The sequence below is a fragment of the Eschrichtius robustus genome, chromosome 5, assembly GCF_028021215.1.
Source record: "Eschrichtius robustus isolate mEscRob2 chromosome 5, mEscRob2.pri, whole genome shotgun sequence".
In the NCBI taxonomy this organism is placed as follows: domain Eukaryota; kingdom Metazoa; phylum Chordata; class Mammalia; order Artiodactyla; family Eschrichtiidae; genus Eschrichtius; species Eschrichtius robustus.
This window is the reverse complement of record NC_090828.1, coordinates 74,043,922-74,065,621: the sequence shown is the minus strand read 5'-3', so window position 1 is coordinate 74,065,621 and position 21,700 is coordinate 74,043,922. Positions and strand designations below refer to the sequence as shown.

Genomic DNA, 21,700 nt, shown 5'->3' with positions numbered 1-21,700 from the left:
GGAAATTGAAAAAGAGAGAAACAAGCTATCTCAGAAAATTCCAAAACTGGGAGGAAAAGGAAAGGAAGTCAGCAAAAACCAAGTCAGAAAGGATTAAGTGATCAACAGATGCTTTGGAAAAATAAAAATGAGGGGAAAATGTCAAGGTCTACAGACATAGACCAAAGTCCCAGGCAAATTTGAGAATGGATTTCAAACACTTAGCAAGAAATAATTCCTGGGGATCTCAATACTAAGAGCAAGTCATGCAAGATGAACCTAACTTCCTTTTTCAATAAGATTCCCAAACTAGAAGTGCAAGGAAACACAGATATTAGCAAGGCAGCTGACAAAGTATCTTATGAAATATCTGTGGTCAAGATGGTCAAAAAGATAAGCAGATGTATCCATGAGTTACTGCATTCAAAGGAGGCAGAAGGAGAACTCATCTCTTCCCAACGTGATAGAAATGGAATCCAACATATTCAACAGGCTAGTGCTATGGGCGAGACCTGACAAACTAAAAATTAATCAAGGTAAATTTAAGGTCCTACATATAGTAAAGGAAATAAAAGACAAGGACACAAGTAGACAAGGAGAGTGTGAGGAAAACAGCAGCATCTATGATATGAGATAGATATGATATGAGAAACTTTGAGATTTCTGTGGGTAGTCAACTCAGTAAGTAGGACAATGTGGTTCTCTGAAATACAGCAGTTTCCATGCGTACAAGCGTGGAAGTCAAAAAAAAATTAGAGGAGAGAAAACGCACTCAAGAATACTGCAATCAGTTCTAAATACCGATTTTTAAAGGCTTTCGACCAAACAGAAGCATGAGCAAAAGGTGGGCAGGATGGCGGTGACCACCGGAAAGCTCTGGAGAGATTTTGCTCAGATAAAAGAATATCAGGATGAACATGATAGGTCTAATCATGTAAATATAGTATTGTACTCTCTTCCTTATAGCTGAAAAAAAGAAGAACTATGACCAAAGGATAAACAGACGCTGCACTTATTATAGACCAAAAAACCCAACCTTCTGATAGTCAGCGTAGTCCAAAGGTAGAATGAGTTCGTAGTACAAACTGCATCCCTCAACTTGGCAGAATTTCTGCGAAGCCTGGGGGTTCACTCAGAGGGTACGATGCAGAGCACTGCAGACCCTGGATGGTTGCATTAAATAACTCCTCCCAACCTTGTGACTCTACCACTAAGAAGAGGCCACTGAGGAAAGGGATTAACACTCCTGAGACACTCACATCTCTTCAGAAACATTTAATGAATGGGAGCAACTCGAGAAGAATACAGGGAGAGAAAGGACATTATATTTCGGAGAAGACAGCCAGTGGCTGAAGAGGGAGCAGCAGCAATGAATGTAGACTCGTTTTCTAAAATGCTTCCTCAGGAAACGGCTTATGAAAGTCATAGGGTTCAAAACATTTTGTTTAATGACAGGAAAGACGTAAGCCTATTTCTAAGCTCAAGGGAAAAAGCCAACAAAGAGGATAAATTGAAGGAGCTTGGGGGAAAAGGGCAGAGAAAAAATAAAGAGCAAGACCTTGGGAAAGGAGACTAGACTCAACCTGAAAATATCTGGCACAGAGTTAAGTGCTGGGTAACATGTTTAAGACACATCCTCACACGTACAAACAAAAGTATTTAAAATTATTCTCTTTTAAATAGTTATGCAAACACACCCAAGACTGGTACCAGTTTTACAACAAATATCAGAGTCTGCCATAGTTCCATGATCTTCTAAATGATAGAAGATCATGGAATCTTGCATGGAATTCCTAAAACCATACAAACATCAAGATTCCTTTAAAATAGTCTAAATGTCACAGTATCAAAATTAGATGAAGCAGGGGAGGACTGTCCAACAGACTTAACCCTGAGGCATTAGGTACTGATAATTGGGCTGTACCAATATGCAAAATAAAAGACAATTAAAAAAAAAATTCGAGGCATGAGTGGATTACTTTAATAAAAGGTAGTATGTTGAGATGTTTAAGAAAATTCTCCCATAAGACTTATCACAGAAGTGATGTTCTAACAATAATATCTCAAAACTAGATTTTTTAAGTTTAACATGAATAGTTCCACAGTCAAATATTTTTCAAAACAGACTAAGCCAAATGACTGTTACTTACTTGAATTATTGTAATATCCTTCCTGTTCCTAGTTTCACAATTACCCAAATACATAAAATAGATTGTATTAGTCTGCTCAGAATGTCATAACAAAATACCATATGCTGGCTGGTTTAGACAACAGAAATATATTTTCTCACAATTCTGGAGGCTAGGAAGTCCAAGATCAAGGTGCTGGCCAATTCAGTTCCTGAGGAGGACTCTATTTCTGGCTTGCAGATGGTTGCCTTCTTGCTGTGTCCTCATGTGGCAAAGAGACAGCAAGCTCTCTGGTATGCCTTCTTATAAGGGCACTAATCCCATCAGGAAGGCCCCACCCTCATAATCTTATCTAACCCTACTTATCTCCCAAAGACCCCATCTTCAAATACTATCACATTGGGAGTTGGAGCTTCAACATATGAATTTGGGGGAAACACATGCAATTCAGTCCAGAGCATAGATAGATGACATTTTTCAAGATCATCCTCAAAAACTGCTACCAGTGATTGCTCCAAAATCCAAATCTAACCAGATCCTTTCCTACCTAAAATTCCCTAATACTTAGCATAGTTTGGGAGAAGGATCTGAATTGTTCAGCACAGAATAAGGAGTCCTCACGATGTAGCCTTCACCCACTTCTCCAGCTTTATGTCATATCAATTCCCACATGTACCCTAAGCTATGGTTAAACTAAACTACCTGCCACTCCCAGCATGCACCACACTCTCCTTTTGCCTTCTACCTTTAGACTGAATGTTCCCTACACTAGAATATTCTGCCTCTACATTGCCAGGCTTAGTTGCACTTATTCTTAAAGTGTGCACTTAAAAACCTCCTTGAGTCAGAACCTTCCCTACACCCTTCCCCACAAAGCACGTTAGGTGTTCCTCCTCTGGACTCACTGCTGGATCTTCTGCCCACCTCTGCGATAGACAGCACTTGCCAAGCTGTACTTGAACCGCTGATTCATGTGTCTCCCTTACTAAGCTGTGAATTCTCCTGAGGCCAGGAATAGCACCTTTGGTCCCCGTGTCATCAGCACAAGGCCTAACACACAGTCGGTATTCCAAAAAAAAAAAAAAATGAACAGATAAAAACATGAATCAAATAGACCATAAAAGAGTTTGAAAAAAGAAAATGAAAGAAGATGGAAGCAGTTTTTATTCCCAACACTTCACATTCGTCTCCCATAGACATATTTCTAGTTAGTTAGAAATTTGCACAAAGTTTTGGTGATTATCTCAGTCACCAGCAAAATGGAACACAACATAGAAATCACTACAGAGTCAAGAGCAAAGAGAGAGGAAGAGAATGAATAGAATAGGCAAACACAGAACACACAGCAGAGTGTTTTATCTGTAAAACAAACTTTACACTCTCCCAATGTCACGGGTTAGTTTACTACCTTTTAACATTTTTCATAAATGCCAATGAACAAACTGGTGGACCCCTCACCAAATAAAACATCTCATTCAGACTTGCAGATGGCACTTTTAGGTATAAATTGATTAAAGCACCTTCCCTAGAAAAACAGCTCACTTGAGCGTCCCTCATCAGAAATGCCAACTTTATATACAGGAGTCAGAGCAAAACTGTACTTTATAAACTGTAAAGTCCACTACAAATGCCAGTGGTTGTTACTGTCTGAATTACCCTTGCAGGGTGATGGTCCTTCGGCAGGAGGGTGGCTTAATTAAGAGGAGGGAAATGACTTGATGCTCCATCTGACTCATATTTTGCCTTTTTCTCCTCTCAAGAGAAACAAGCTCTAATGATACATTTTCCGATGACCAAACATTAACTCATCCGCTGAAATCTCCTCAATGACTAAAAAGTTCCTTGCTTCATAATAAACCAGTAGCTTGAAATTGTAGTGTAAATACAAGAAAGGGAGTCAAATTTTTATGCTTCTTCCTCAACCCACAACACCCTAAAAAATAATAAACTTCAATGTAATCCGAAGAGCAGATTTTTAGACATGACGCTACAAAAGAGATTATCCACTACTAGCCCTTAGTAGAGGTAGAAAAAAAAGTGCTCTAATATGCTTTTGTCCTGTGGCTACAATTAAGGTTGAAAAGGCCTTCGGTCTTCCCCTCTAGGACATCATCAGATTCGAATGACTCCTGTCTCGTCCTCATCTCCCCTCAGTGTGCTCTTTCAAAAGAGCCTCCACATCTGTCCAGTTGCCCCTGAGTGACTCCTTCCTGCTTTCAACTTTCACCACTCACTCAAAGCCTCTCCTCTCTTGTCCTAAAATGTGCTGATTCTATTTCTTTACTCTCTTTCATCATTCCCCTTCCCCAAATCCTAACACCGGATCTTTAATGACTCACGGAAAAGATCATTTAAAAAAAAAAAAATTGACAGTGGTCCACTGTGATACAATAGAGAATGCGTAACACAAAATAACAGCTCCCTTGATTCAAAATAACAAGTATTTATTGAGGGCCCACTGTGTGCCCTGTAAGGGCTACCAAACAAGATCAGCTTTCAACAAAGCTGAGAGCTTTGTGAGAGGAGTTGATTCATCCCCACGTCCCTCCACTCAGCTCATCAGAGTATCTCATACATAAAGGAGGGCCCCTCTGAAGTCCAGAGAGGTTTGGGCCTCTTCCACTGTGATGACTTCTGGTATTATATAAAGAAATGTCAAAACAGAGTGACAAAAACTGTGTATGTTTTAAATATTTACAAAACATGCCAGGCAATATTACTGGGCTGGTCTCAAGATAATTACACGGTCCAGTAATGAGACACAAGTCCAAAGTTGTATGATCCAGGATGCCTCCTTTCAATCCTGTTGGTATATTTCTGGGGCTCTATCATTCAAAAGTAACGTCAAGACCAATGTGAAGGCCCTTGAGAGTGGACGCTTGGACCAAGGGGCGCTCATGTCCACCACCACCTCCCAAGGTGCCTACATAGCAGTGAGTGGAAGAGTCAGTAAACAACTCAACAGTGAACATAAGGTCTCTGTCCTCAAGGAATTTACAAACTAATTGGAAAAAAAAAAAAAGACACACTCTCCACTCCCATCCCTCTCCAAATATAATGGAAGAAATATTGCACCAGGAGACCAGGATCCCATACTGCCTCCATCACTGACTGATCCATCACAAAGTCTTTAATCTTGGGCAAGTCCTCTTCAATACATTTAAACTTCAGGGTTTTCTTTTTCTTTTCCTGTAAAATGGAAGAATACTAATCTTGGCCCTGCCTTCTGTGCAAAGGTTATTTAGAGGCTCACATAAGATGTGGTGGTGTTTTGGTAAACTGCAAAGCCCTCCACAAAGTGAGCTACATAGGAACAAAGGTTGAATACTTAATCATATGCTGCCTTATCATCACCATAAAAAAAGTTAATAATATTTATAAACATATAAGTTCAGAACTTGATATTGTTGTGTCCAGGGAATAATAAGAGAAGGAGGGGAGAAAAGGTTTATGGCTATGACTTGAAAGTAAAGCAGTTTCATGGGGCTCCAGAGAGTTCTGGCAATTTTTCTGTGAATATCTGAATATTCCTTGTAATCGTTACTCCTTGTTGAAATAACGTCCATGAGTAACCACAAAGATGACTACTCCCCAAACAAACCCAGGCTTATTCCCCAAGGCCCCATACTATGCCAGGCTTTTTCTGCAGTTAGAACTTCTAGAGTCATTTGCTCTAGCAAGTCTCCTCCCTCTCAACCCACTCTAATCTCATTTCCTCCCTCATGCTAAACTTACACAAACAGGACTAATGCCACCCTAAATTACCAAAACAAACTGCCCTGGAGAACCTTTATCTGTTTGGGTCACAAGACTACCTGGGACAGCCTCCCCTTCCTCCAGGTGGATGAAGAAGACACCCCCCTTGACGTCCCTCCCGCTCCCCCAATTCCCAGACTCGGCCCTTCTCCCTGCACTCACCCCGTGGACCCTGGGGCAGATCACCCTCTCAGCCCTTCTCCGCAGGCAGGTTGATCCCCACCTTGAACTTCATGCCCGGACCTGGAGAAGCTCTCAATGGTCTCCAGCCCAGCCCTTTCTCCTGAGCTATTACCACTTTTCTTCTGACAGCTCCCCCTGGACGTCCCAGAGCCGCTCAAGCAGGACTTGTCAAATTGAGCCTGTCCCCTTATAGCATTCCCTTCGCCTCCCTATTCTGTTCCGTGATCGCCGCCCACCCCCCCGCTGCAACCTGAGATTCTCCTCCTTCTACCTCACCACAAAGAGCAGATCAGTCAGCTCAACTCCCTCAACAGCCCTGAAATCTCTACTGTCCTCTCCAGCCACTTTTGTCACTGTTTCTTTCTTTCTTTCTTTCTTTCTTTCTTTCTTTATTTATTTATGGCTGTGTTGGGTCTTCGTTTCTGTGCTAGGGCTTTCTCTAGTTGCGGCAAGCGGCGGCCACTCTTCATGGCGGTGCGCGGACCTCTCACTATCGTGACCTCTCTTGTTGCGGAGCACAGGCTCCAGACGCGCAGGCTCAGCAATTGTGGCTCACAGGCCCAGTTGCTCCGCGGCATGTGGGATCTTCCCAGACCAGGGCTCGAACCCGTGTCCCCTCATCGGCAGGCAGACTCTCAACCACTGCGCCACCAGGGAAGCCCTTGTCACTGTTTCTTGACCAGACTGCTGTTCCCCTGCCTTCCCCGAAGTGTGGGACATGTTCTACTGGTGGTCCCCCAACATGATGCTCCACGGTGCTTAATTTTTTTTTCTTTCCAATGGTTAATGTTTTTCCTATTACATATTAAAATAAATTCTTAAGGTGCACATCGAGACCACATTTCCACAAGTATAGTTGCTTTGAACAGACTTTCATGCACATTGGAATAACCTGGGGACATTTAAAAATACATCCCAGACCAATTAAATCACAGCCCTGGACAGCGGGATGGGCATCAGGTTTGGAAATTCCCACATGCTTCCAATGTGCAGATGAATTTGGGAATGACTCCATTAGAATGAGCCTGAAACAGGTATTTACGGAAAAAGGCTGTGCCCATTTAAAGAAAAATGAAGTAATTAGTCAAAGGTATGGTGAACAAATAGGAAGGGTGCCCAAGGGCACCCTTGTTTGCCCAGGGTTCTAGCACTGAAAATCCTGGGATAGCTCTCTGTCCCAGGCAAAGTAGGATAGTTGCTCACGCTACTCAGATGAAGCAGCGCCTGAAGTTTGGGAATGAGTGCTAGCATTTCCCAAAACATGTTCAGCAAAATACCATCCGCTCTCCCTGGGGTGTGAACAGCTGTGTGGCTATAAAGGGTTCCACTGCGGAATAAACTTGAAAGACCCCAGGGATATCCCAGGATAGATGATTCAATTAATGGTTTTCCTCAACGCCAGCTTCTCGGAACTTCCACTGAACTCTGGTCATTTACAGTGTCTGAGAAAAGGACATATCCTGCATTTCTCAAGCTCACATGAGGACCTTTTTTGTGGAGCACTATATGATTGAGGTTTCAAGAGACTTTCTGTTAAATGTTGCCTCACTTTTACTTCCAGGCAATTCTGGGAAAAAGTGAATCTGATAATGTCACTTCCTCATTATCAAGCTCATGCTTTAAAAAAAAAAAAAAGGCCAAACTCTTTGGCAGTGGTCTACTTTCCCAGCTCTCCCATCTTTTCCCTTCCTGTGTTCTAATGTTTTTCAAATTTTTAGAAGCATTCAAATCACCTGGAGATAGTGTTGCAATGTTGATTCTGATTCAGTAGTACTGGGGTGGGCCTGAGACTCTGCATTTCTACTGATGCTAACTCCCAAACGATGCCATTACTGCTGATCCAAGGACCACATTTAAGTAGCATGGCTCTGGTCACACTCAGTTCTAAAGGATGCTATCTTTCCTACAAGCCTCTGTGCCTCGAAGGCCCTTTTCCCACCTGATGCCTTCCTACTCATCCCTCAAGATGCTTGAGAACATCATTACCCTGAGAAGATGACCTTGCTGCCCTCTCAAACAGAACTGCACATTCCAACTTTATGTTTACAGCTCCATTCTGGTGCTTCACTCTGGTGTAGCTTGACTATTTTTCTGTCTCTCCCAAACTGAGCTCTCTGACAGCCTTTCTGTCTTTATATTCCCAGTGCCTGGTACACGGTAGCTAGTCAACAAATCTATACAGAAGGAAGGAGTGGCTACACAAAAGAAATGCATGCACTTGGTCTAGGGAAGACTTTTAGAAAATGAGGTTATTATACAGAATCCAATTTTCAGCTTGGAGTTTTGTGGTTGAGGATCTTCAGCAAGAGAAACAAGCAGAATTTATGCTATCATTGCACAGAGTCAAACCACAAAGGACTATCATCGCCTATTTTTTATAGGATACAAAACAATAAAATTCCCAATTTTCCCAAAGTGAAAACGAAACCCAGATAATCTTCTGATTAACATTTAACAGACTAAAATCACCAGGCACAGTGGAAAATGAAACACCATTGACCTCTAAATCTGTGTTCATCTACTTTGCAGAGAATCCTTCTGACAATTCTAAGTTTAAACAAACCTTTGTGAAAAGAGTACTCAAGCAGGTTTAATGTAGTCACAGCTGTCAAATCACAGGCAATGTATCACACTTAAGAGAGCATTTGAAAATGTGTCAATAATTATAATTAGACACTTGTACCAGATCTAATATACTTTCACTGCCCTTTAACTTCAACTGATGTGAAATTAAAACCAGTTTCTTGGGGCTTCCCTGGTGGCGCAGTGGTTGAGAATCTGCCTGCCAGTGCAGGGGACACGGGTTCGAGCCCTGGTCTGGGAGGATCCCACATGCCGCGGAGCAACTGGGCCCGTGAGCCACAATTACTGAGCCTGCGCATCTGGAGCCTGTGCTCCGCAACAAAGAGAGGCCGCGACAGTGAGAGGCCCGCGCACCGTGATGAAGAGTGGCCCCCGCTTGCCACAACTAGAGAAAGCCCTCGCATAGAAACGAAGACCCAACACAGCCATAAAATAAAAAATAAATTAATTAATTAATTAATTAAAAAAAAATTAAAAAAACAGTTTCTTAAAAGTCCAACTCTCAGAACATAATTTAATTCTAAAGTAGATATAAAACCTGTCACACTACTGAGATAGAGTACATTTTACTCAAGAGGAGAAAAGGCCACAGTATTGTAATACATCATTTTAGGTAAGGTGACCACCTTTAATGCTGAAAGGGTAAAATATATTATCAAGGTGACAAAAATCTTCCAATATTTACTTCACTTCTTTGTATTTAAAGATTTTCTCTTCAAAATTATGCATGACCCGCACAGCCCAGAAATAATAACTATTAAAATTCCAGTTTATTTCCTACTGGTCTTTTTTTCTCTATATCCATATAGTATGTAACTACAAACCTGAATTGTACTATGGTTTATGTTTATGGAATTGTACATAATTTATGTATATGGAATTATACTGTTTTAGTGTCCTGCTTTTTCTACTTAATGTTGTTTTATATAACCTCCATGGTCATTCTATTCATTCCAAAATTTTCTTTGTGCCTACAATGGATAAGGCAGTAAACTAGGGACAGGATACACACACAGGGAGTAATAGACAGACATAGTCTCTGTTCTCAATATTTACCCCACAGATATACTAACAGTATACATACATACACACACACACACACACACACACACACACACACAGAGTCTTTGTGTATACATACCTAACCTTTACAGGTTATTGTAGAACATTTAAGTCATTTCCATTTTTTTCTTTTTCGCTACTCTACAGAGACTTGAATAAATTTGTATACTTAAAGAGCTTTAGGGATTTTTTTGTTTGTTTTTTGATGAGTAACCAAGGGCTCAAAATCTTTTCCAGAAAAATTACATTTATATTAGCAGCCCAAAATTTCCAAGTCTTTCAAATGAAAAAAATCCAAGCATGTTGCTTAATTTTAGGGGAACCAATTCTAAAGAAAAAAATGCAGTACAGGGAATAAACATGGATTTTACATTACATTTTATTTACTTGGTTTTGAATTTTTAAATACATCTAATTTGGTAACCACCAGGAAATCTAATCATCTTATTAATCTATACCAGTTAAATACCTCAAAATATTAAATAATCCCCTATTTTCCCTTCTTCATATTATAAAATACTTTGAAAGAGCTAAAGTAGTCTGCTCTGGTCTGTTCCAAAGTCATAAATAAAATTTCGCTGTTTCTTAAAGACTGTCTATCATAGGCCTATTGCTTTTTTTAAAAAGCTATTACAAAAATAAAATATTTTTCCTTAAGTCTAAAAATCCATTGCCTCTATTCTTGCTCAATAATAGAAAGCTGACTATATGGGTTTCTTGGTCACTAATGCCTACTTACCACTCACCGTATTTTAAAAAAAAGAAAAAAAAAAAAAAAAGAGAGAGCGAGACAACCAACCATATAAGCTCTGCTTTTAACATAAAGCACAAACCAGACCCAGTGCTTTAAAACAATCAAAGTAAAGCTGTGGTTAGCAAGGCTCCCCAAGCCTAGGGTTCTTCATAGACTCAAACTTACACAGGGAAAAAAAAAAATCATCAAGCCTCCATTTACTGGAAGGACCAAAACGGATGAAGACTGAGAAAATCAACAAATTATCAAACTTTAGAAATAGCTGAGTCTATAGGCCCTTCTTCACAGATGAGGAAAGAAAAGTACTACAAAGAAAAAGGTTGATAAAGTGACTTTCTTGGGCCACAAAATTGGTTTACACCAGAGGACAGACTAGTGCTTGAGTCTTATGGGTTACTTTCTCATTTCCACCATGCCATTTTGCTTCACTGACACAACCCAATATCCAATTCATGATACAACCCATACCGTAATTTCAAATGTAAATACCCTTTAATTCAGCAATTCCAATCCTAGATATTTACCCCCAGATATACAGGAGATAGAAAGACAGACGGATCTACATATACATCTATATCTAAATCAATATGTAGATATAGTAGTAAATGTAAAGATAGTCACTGCAACATTGTAACACATAATGTTACCTAAAATAACAAGTGAAAGACTGGCTGAATACATTATGATACATCCACACAATGAAATACCTTTCAAAAGAATGAGGAAACTCCGTGGTAGTGATAGCAAAACATTTCCAAAATAAATTAAATTTAAAAAGTCAGGTGTAGAATTGAAATGTGCACATTATGATGCAATGTATAGGAAAAACACATTAGTATGTGTTTGTAAATGTGAAAGCTATCACTGGAAGGATACACAATTAGTTTTAATCACGGTTTTTCTCCAGGAAGGTAAAGTAGAAGGCTGGAGGACAAAAGTTACCTTTCACTGTATACCCTTCCTATACTTCAAGTCTTGCCTTGAGCACATGTAACATAACATAAATTTCGTTTCTAGAACAGAAAATATTTTAATGAATGATTTTTGATTTTGATCTTAAAAATATATGATTTTTAAGAAAAAACTTGTAAGAACCCATATTAACATATATATGTAATGAAATAAAGCTATGTGTGTATTAGAAATAAAAACACCAATTTGAAAAAAAAATTTTTTAAGAATAGGATAGCCCAAAAAGGAGACTGAAATGTCCAAGACAAAAGTCTTTATGAGAACAAAAGAAATGCCCTCCTGGAAGATTTCCATGTTCAATACCCACATCTGAAAAAGATTCATTCCACCTGTGCTTAGACTGTCCTAAAACAATAAGACCCTTAGGGATTAAAAGGGAACCAGGGGAGAAGGAGAGTAGCTGAGGTGGACCTAAACTGATTAAGTAACAATGAGTTGGAGGGAATCCTAAACAAATAAGCCAAGAGAAGGAAAAAAAAAAAAAAAAACCTCATCTGAATTTGAAAAGGACATTCCATTCTAAACTGAACCATTCTCTGACATTTTCCCCCCATCTCAGGACTACAGCAACATTTTCTATCATCTGTGTACCAAAAAAAAAAAAAAAGAAAGAAAAAAAGTCATTGCTTGAATCCTTTTCACCTAAGTAAGGCTTAGCAAAATAGGCATAAACATAAGTTACAGGTGTCACTCATCAAAAAGCATATATGCCTTTGATTCTATGAGCAGATGTTCATCAGTTCCCATGTTTAAAAGCTGAAGATTGTTATTGTACTCCTTTGTTAGGATAAACATTTGGTTTATTTGCAAGACAGGGCACTTGACCCAAAAAAGTCAATAAGAGACTTTGAACTGTTTGTAGCTGGTTCATTTTATCATTCAGACCTTAGCCCACTTCTTCCCATTTCCAAAAGGCATTTCCATCCTCTTCCACAGCTCCAAGCCCTTATCTCCAGGGTTCTAGGATCATATTTGACAGGGTTCCAGTCAACTCCTCACTAGACTCAAGTAGGTCCTCTTCTAGGTCTGTGTCCCACCAGAACCTCAAGGCTGGTACCATGCCCTATCTCAAACCAGCTCCTCTTACCAACCTTCTGCTTTCTTTTAAGATCAACACCATTCTCCTAGTCATCCAGGTTCCAAAAGTCAGATACGTTTGTCCACCACCCATCCCTCCCTCTCTTCACAAAAAATGATGTATTCACTCTACAGCTTCTCCAGCCCAAAACCCTAATTCTACCTACTTTCATTTCCTCTTAGGTGCTGGCCATCTACCTTCACCACTAAACTAACCATCAATCGCCAACGAAGGCTATATAACGGGGGTTTCACACTCATATGCCTATAGCGACAATGCAGTTAGCACACAGTAGTGAGGCAGGCTAGGGGTCCAAAGAAATAAAGAATAAATAGCAACTGATGCTGGGCCTCAGTATCCGGGGGAAAACAGGATGAGCCAGGACTGTGGTAAACACAGCACACACGTCCCCGCAGACAGACACAATCACAATCACAGGTTTCCTGCAGGAATATGGGCCTGCTGCTGCCAGAGCTTTCAGTTTTACAGGAGTAGGTGGAAATTTGGACTTTTTGTGGGAAATTTCCCCATATTTAAATGTTGGCAACCATTTAAAAAAATGTTCTGAATGCAGTATCAAACAGGACACAGCTCTGAGTTGTATTCAGCCCAGGGGCCATCAGTTTTCAACCTCTGCTATAAAGCATGGTGACTTGGGGATGTATAGCCTGGGTTAAAGCTCAGACGTGGGACCTTAGACATCCTCCATCACCCCTCTGAGTCTCAGTCTCTCCTTCTGTAGAATGGGGATAATAAGATGAAGTATCTCACAGAGTTGTATGAGCCTTAAATGAGAGAATGCAAGTAAGGGGCCTGATCAGGTCCTCCTTCACAGGTATTATTATCTTATTGCTGCTCTTTAAAAATCAAGTCTAAAATCTCTAGTCTGGCATTCAAAGTAAACCACAATTTGGCTCTGAATCTCCCTTTCTAAGTTTTCTTCTAAAGTGCTCTTACCTTAAGGTACTCCAATCACATCACAAAGAGCTTTTAACTTTTTTAACTTCCAGGAATTACCATATATGCTTGGCAAAAAAAAAAAAAAAAAATTAAAAAAAAGTGGGAGAGGGTACGCAATATAACCATTTAAACAGCACTGGCCATTCTACTCAGGACACTTTGGCCTGGAAATTAGTACAAACCCAGAGACATGAGTCTGCTGTTCCTTTGAGATGTCTCAGGTCTTAATGCCTCTCCAAGAAGCTACACCTCAAGGCACTGAGTCTGATTCTAGTGATTAAAAATATATACAACTCTGGGACTTCCCTGCTGGCACAGTGGTTAGGAGTCCGCCTGCTAATGCAGGGGACACAGGTTCAAGCCTCAGTCCGGGAAGATCCCACATGCCGCAGAGCAACTAAGCCCGTGCGCCACAACTACTGAGCCTGTGCTCTAAAGCAGGAGCCACAACTACTGAGCCTGCGTGCCACAACTCCTGAAGCCCGCGCACCTAGAGCCCGTGCTCCGCAACAAGAGAAGCCACCGCAATGAGAAGCCCACGTACCGCAACGAAGAGTAGCCCCCCGCTCACCACAACTAGAGAAAGCCTGTGCTCAACAACGCAGCCAAAAATAAAATAAATAAATAAATAAATTTATTTTAAAAAATATATGTACAACTCTACTTTTTACAACTTGACTCAAACAAAAGCCAACTACCTTGTATTTACTTGCGCCATTCCCTGGTTTTGGAATGTTGCCTATTCCACAGCCTACACACATATAGATACCTCTCCAAATGATAACATCAAAATGGAACCTCTTTCCAAGGCCAGCCAAACAGCTACTTCCTCAAAGGTGTTGGTTGATCCTTATCCCTCTGTATCTTGTGACCAAGATACTCAGAGTTCTGCCCTTCATAGTTACATGTGTGATTCTTCAAACCCTTACTCAAGTGCACCTTAAGATCAACTTGGTTTTACCGAACTTGACAAATGCTTAATAAATGAACGACAAAGAGGGGAAAAAGAGGAAGCAGAAGCAGCAGCAAGGCAGCGAAATGTTAGTGATAAGGACGATGACAACAATGATGGTCACCGCCATGGGACTGTGCTCTTACTTACATCTCTGAATGCAAAGAGCTGTACCCTACTAACCAAGTGTTGCATTTCTGAACAATAAATGTACAGGGGTATCTTCCCCACCTCTCTCTTGTCCTTTTGGGGCACGTGACCTGCACAGGCACTCCTGCTGTCCCCATACTATGAAAAATTACCCTCCCATTCAAATATAATCTAAATAAACAGGGAGCTAAGTGGCTCCTGCCACCAGTTTAAATTAATTAGTCCCACCTTCGATGCTGATTGGGATCAAGATAATGATGCACTCTTGAAGCTGGTCCAAAACACATATTAGTCACTTTAATCAGATTTGGAGAAACAAGCAAAGACCCCTACACAGAGAGAAGAACACCAGGATTGGGGGGAGGATGGGGGAGGAGAGGGGTCTGCAGAGTGACTGAGACTCATACAAGAAGAAAAACAGAATTCTCACCCAGATTAGAAAATATTCAGTAAACAAATTAAGGCTGATTTTCACAATACCTAGAATAGGTTTTTCTAAACGGCTGCTTAGAACCCATTAGCAAGTTGTGAAATCAATTTAGTAGACAGAGACCAGAAGTTTTTGTAACAAAAACTGAATAGAAATTAGAAAGCACTGCAATAGTGTTTTGTAAAATGTGTAATTCAGCTTTATCTTTAATATGCGTGCGTATGTGTGTATGTGCGCTCAGTCATGATGTAAAATCAACTGCTGAGAGTCAAAGATGTTTTTAAAACACTGAAATAGAACGTTTGTGTTTATATAATCTCTGGGGACTAAGATTTTCCATTTTTTACTAGGCCACACTCATAAAATAGGAGAATGTTTGTCCTTGCCACCTGTTGTGCACAATAGTTCAGTTCTTCAAGTTCAAAAAAGCCTATAAAAAATATCATTGGGCACACTTTTCCCTTACCATTTTCCTATTCCCATAAAGGAAGGTAAGAGTCACTCTAGAAAACCACCTAACACTTTTTCTTCCTACTGGTTGTCCCTCCATATATTTCTATCTCTTGCCAGTCCCTGACATCAAGTTACAAGTCCAAAAGCTCTGGCTCTCTTGGTGGTTATTTGCTTATAAGCACTGAACTATCACTTAAGGAGAGTGAACAAGCACATTGGATTTTCACCCAGAGTGTAACACCGCTTATCAATCACGGCAAAAGTGAAGATTCAGAACTTGGTTTAAAATAGCTCCTCAACCTATCCCCTCTAGACCAGAAATGCTTTTTCTCAAGTTCTTTTTATGGCTCATTTTTCTCAGTACCTGCTCTCCAAACTCCAAGTATCATCCCACATCTAGTATCTAGCTGTGTCCGAGATCACCCCTACCTTCCTTTATCCCCTCTGCACACTTCTCTTCAAACTCAAGGTTATTTTTTAGTTCAGTCAATAATTCCTCCAAAAATGCCTAAAAAAGAAAAAGAAACAAAAACTAGAGCAATCTTATTTTCAATGGCATCCATGCTGCATGGTGGCCACAAAGGCCCATCCGGCTTTCATAGATGAGCAAGGCACCCAGCTGTCACGCATTCGAGTGGAAAAGGTCTACGTGGGACACCCACTCAAATCAGCCCTTAAAAACCTACCGAAAGAGGAGTTTACTTTGGATTCTGTCCATTTTCCCAAGAGGTCATCCACCTTCCACCTCTCACATGAGCACTTTCTACCACACTATTTTCACGGTCAACTGTTTGAGAACATATGCAACAGGAGAAAGTTAGTGTCAAGGAGTCAATTCACCAGTGTTTGAGTCCCAGCCACACACATGGTACTTACTGCAGTCCTGGCTCTGCAGGCTAGGAAAAATTAGTTGAGATATTTTTCCCCCAAAAAAGAGGTGTCATCCTGAACTCCAAAAACAATCAAAAAAAGTAAACATTTACGAAGAGAATACAATAGATGTTTGTTGAGTTCACTAAGTTAAAATACCAAGCATAATAAAGGAATATCAAAAACAGTTCCTTCAACCTAGAGTGTCTTTTGTCCCTGGTTCCCAAACACATTTAAGGACTTGTGTCTGGCATCATCTTGTCTTGCGACCGCCTCCCTGACTGTCTAGAGCACTGGCTTCCTTTGCTCCTTTCACGTGCAACCATCCAATCATTCTCTCAGCAATTAAAAAACAATTTACTGATTGTGTGGTCCGGGCCAGGTATTATATTAGGTGCAAGAGATACACAAAAGATGAATACGACACAGTCCTTGCCCTCAAGGAGCCCAGCGAGAGAATTTGAAAAGTCTTAAATTGGTGTAGGGAAATGAATTGTGTAGAACTTTAAAAATGGAGGAATGAATAACTTAAAGTCCTTGCCCTCAGAGAGATCAATCAAGTCCCAGAATGAGTAGTGAAGATGACCAAACACTAAAAGAATGTCAAAAGGCAAAATCCAGGAAGCATTCTTGCTTGCAATGACCAACCATTCTGAGCCCTGAAGGATTTGACCGTCCTCAAAAGTGGGGGAAAGAGGGATAGGGCAGCCAAGGTTTAGCCTTATGATGAGAGAGCTGAACTCCTGCAAACCCATCAGGACACCTGTGCTAAATCAGACCCTCTGACCTAGCCCATCCTCCAAAAACAAACTTCACCTGCTGCATGAACCTCTACAAAATTTGGAAAGGCTAAAATGTAAAGTCACTTTCCCAGTCACAGAAATAAAAGTCAAATACCCAGAGCAAACAATGAAGCAACTCGAATGGGCAAAGTGGAATGTTGGTCAAAGACTGAAACCCAAAAATCAAACAACTGAGTAGCGGTGGCTCTGGAAAACAAAGCTCTCCTGGATCACAGAAGAGTCTTTTAGACATATAAACAAGCTCAGATTTCCAGAAACACATATAAGAGCACAAGAATATTATTCGACTGTGCAGCCGGTTTGAATATTGGGGGTGGGGGAAATATTTGTTTCAACTTCAAAAAGGAAGCTGCTGGGTCTCCTATTAGTTAATTTTGAGAGCATAAGTTCAAGTAAAACTACCTTCTATCTGAACCAACGGCAGTGACGTGCCAACCACACCAACTTGACGAAGCTCTTTCACAAGGGGTCTTTAATTTGAAGGCCCTTCCCAATAGACAAATCCTGGTTTGGAACTTCTGATTCTTAAACTAGCATGGCAAGCAAGAGCAGTCTATGGCCAAGTATTAAAAAAGAAGAGGTAAGTATTCCATTTGGTTCTTTTAAGAGCTGGAGTTGGCCACAGAAAGAAACACAAAGTTTTCACTCCAAGAGATCAAAGAAAGCATTTTGTACCAGGAAACCCAATTCAAATCCTCATTTCCAGGAATAAAGCCACAGTGCCCAATATTTGCTTGGGAAAACAAAACAGGAGACTATGTGGACTCCAATTAAAATCTCTGATGGCTTTATTTCAGAGCCTCACCAGTTTAATGCTGTGAACATTTTAGCCAGGCACTGCTTTAACTTAAATAGCGGCTTCCCAGTCTGAATGGTCACACTTACACTGGGTAAAACCGAAAGCGTTTTAACACTTCATGACAGCATTCTTTGCCCCATCCTGAGCACTAGATATATAAGACAAGGTGATGCTGAGAAGTGCCAGCTTCAGCCGAGCCCATGTCTCCCATAACCGCCGTCAGGAGAAACCACACAACAGTCCGTGCTGTTATTCTAGTCACGGTATTGGAAATGAGAGTGGAAGCAGGAGAAAATAGGCAGGGGGCAGGGGGGACATACCTCAATCTTACTCAGGTACGACAACAATCAGCTTGCTTTAAAATTATCACCTGGGGTCTTGTCAATCAGCCAACAGTTCTTGCATGCCTACTTCACACAGGCACCAAGCTAAGTCTACACAGTGCAGTGAAATACTCCCCAAGTAATCATTATGTTAATGGTTATGTGTTTAATTTCCTTTATCTTTTTATAAAAAAGTATGCATCGTGTATGTAGGTTATAAAGTCTAAAAATAAAATCAGCACCCATGAACACATCACTTAATCCAAAAACCAGAATATCACCCAATACTGTATCATCTAACTACCTCCTCCACCCCACCCAGACCCCCAGGTCCCCGCAACACACACACACACACACACACACACACACACACGGAATTCATTATCCTGAACTTGGGTTTCAATCTAAGTATGAACGCATCGGGCTTCCCTGGTGGCGCAGTGGTTAAGAATCCGCCTGCCAATGCTAGGGGACACGGGTTCGAGCCCTGGTCTGGGAAGATCCCACATGCCACAGAGCAACTAAGCCCGTGCGCCACAACTACGGAGCCTGCGCTCTAGAGCCCGTGAGCCACAACTACTGAGCCCATGAGCCACAAGTAATGAAGCCCATGCGCCTAGAGCCCGTGCTCTGCAACAAGAGAAGCCACCACAATGAGAGGCCTGCGCACCACAAGGAAGAGTAGCCCCCGCTCGCTGCAACTAGAGAAAGCCCGCATGCAGCAACGAAGACCCAACGCAACCAAAAATTAATTAATTAATTTTTTTAAAAAAGTATGAATGCATCTTTAGGATTATTTCCTAATCATAACCAGTGAGTTAGCTTTCCAGATACAGCAGTGTTATATTGTTTCTTCTTCTTAAAAGATGATGTCTTTAAGGGTTTTTTTTTAAAGGTGAATCGTTGCTTTAAAGACAAATACTAACTAATTAATAGACTGAGACAGACTTAGCTATGGTAAACTCATGAAGACAGTGTACAAATGAATGACCTTTGGCAAACACTGGCAAGAATGGCCGAGAACATGGGTTCCACAGTCCCACAAACTCCTGGTTCAAATCCCCCACTCCACCACTGACTAGCTCTACAGCTTAGGGCAACTTAATTTTGCCAAGCCTCAATCTCTTATTGTAAAGGAATGAAATGATAATAAAACATATGGTTGTTGTGAAAATATAATGAAAAAGTGTGTGTAAGGAGCTGAGCACAGTGCCTGGCATGTTGTATCCACTCCACCTCCTCCCCAAATCAACATGTCTGTCATTAAATTCACTCAAAACACATCAGAGGATTTTGCCACCGTCAGTAGTTTACTTCTCCCTGATTTCTAACATGTAAAAATAAATCAAGAGTCAGGGATCCAACAGCAGAGCAAGCACAGAGGAGAGTTTCCAGTCCTAGCTCCTGTTTGCCTAAAGTACACTATTTACGCATTGATTCCATCTTCACCTCATGACCTTGAATAGCAGGATCATTTTTCAAATCCATTCCTACCCCATCCCTCCCTCCCACAGAAAGCTGGACTTCTCAATCCCACCTTACCTAGAAGCCTATCACGATCATCACGGGACTAGTTCTGTGCAACCTAGGGTAAGATAGAGGCATAGTCTCTACTTACTGATTCAATCAGTTATCCGTTCTGTCGACAAATGCACAAAATTTGGTAAGTCACTACTTTGAAAAAAGAACATTACAATACTATTAACGGAATTAAGTTCCTCACTTCTGAAATTAATTCGCCACATTCCTGAATATGTAATACTCCTCCATCTTTACTCTGCATCCTTAGTATCCTTTTAAATTACTTAAAGGTAACAAGAAACTTATTCGGATTCAAATGATCACTCCCTTCCAAGGTACGAAAGTTGTAAAACTACTACCTATATCAAGTTTTATTTAAAACCACTCTCTCCATTTCAAGTAAAACTTACCCATATTTCTAGAAAAGGAGAGAATGAACCCATCCCAGCCCTTGATTTTTTTTGCCATCTATCCAGAACTTATTGCAACATCATTCACCATCGTTGAGTATTTCCAGAAGGGGTGACGGTAGAAATGCGATTATCCAACACACAATGCCATCAGTCTAAGGCCTACACATCTCAACCTCAAAAGACTTCTGTTTTTTTAATCCCAGGACAGAAAACAAAAACAACTGAATCACAAGACAGGAGACTTGGTCTTAGAAGCCAGGTGATCCAAGTCCTGACCAGGCCTAAGATAACCTCCCAACCCCTGTGTCCCCATCAGCGAAATGGTGAAGATCCACATTTCATACTCAAGCATCCTGTGAAACTGGGTGGTGAGGCCAGTGTCTGAGGTCAGCACAAGTCTAGTGCCTGCTGGCTGCCCGAGCCCGGGCCCCCTGCCAGCCACCCACCTCCAGAGACAAGTGCCAGGACATACTATAGTGTTTCCATTTAAGGATCGCCACTTGGATCAGCCCAGCTCTTGAAATTTCTTACCACCACCTTTCCAGGAAGAATTTTTGGGGGGGAAAAGGGAGGTGGTGTCTATTTTTTGCCACCGCCTTTCCTTGGGCTGTCAGAGCAGTCTGCATCTGTGGGACAGGATTCTTTAAAACCACTGGGATAGCCATGTCTAAATGCGAGGGCCTCTCTTCAAAAATATACAAAGTACGTATGAGATCAGTCCCTTTTCTCATCATCGTCGAACTCCCACCTCACAAACTTCGAAAAAGAAAGAAAGCCCAATAAAATTAACAAATCCATTGTATTACTTTGCTACCTCTCTCCCAAAGCCACGTTAAGCACAACTTTTTAACCAAGACATTTCTTTTGCTACTAAGTGGAATGTTTTCTTCCCTAAGTAGCTTCTTGAAGAGTTTCTCTCCCATGCAAGGAGCGTTCAAAACTCCCGGGGAAAAGAAGGGGAGTCTGGGGAGAGTGGGAGACCTATCTGGCACAAACTGGACAGAGCTGAGGCAGTCTAGAACCCGACGCAAGTTAGGGAGTCCGGCAGCCCCAGAGGCCCACATCTCTCCCCAGCGCACCCAAGGGTCTAGCCTCGTTGTTTTGGTGACCGTGTTGAAGGAAGGATTTTAAACTTGGCAAAGTACCGTGCAACATCTGTAACCACATTTGCCTTCTGGGGATCGGAAGATGAATCCCACATTCCTGGCTTTCAAGCTTTTTTGAAACTGCAGCTAGGAAGAACTGAGGGAGGGAGGGCGTTGAGCAGAGTTTATTGGCTGTCTTTCCAGCAGAAAATTCCTCTTGGAAGAGACGGATATTTTGAGGGTGGGGGTGATTCGCCCATCCCTTTACTCTCTACCAAGCTCAGCTAGGAAGGTGAGCCCCGTGGCCAGGCGGTCAGATCGATTTACAAGTCAGAGGCACGCACCCTGAAGGAGTTCACTACATGCACACACGCGCACACACACACACGCGCGCACACACACACACACACACACTGCAAAGCAGAGACCACCGCACTCCGCGCCT

At 41.3% G+C, this 21,700-nt stretch overlaps 1 protein-coding gene across 2 annotated transcripts in view; it reads right to left on the bottom strand.

Annotated features, from left to right (window-relative positions):
- Positions 1–21,700, bottom strand: part of ACVR1 (activin A receptor type 1) — a 125,737-nt gene that overhangs the window by 103,664 nt on the left and 373 nt on the right. The gene's annotated exons all lie outside the window — the stretch shown is intronic.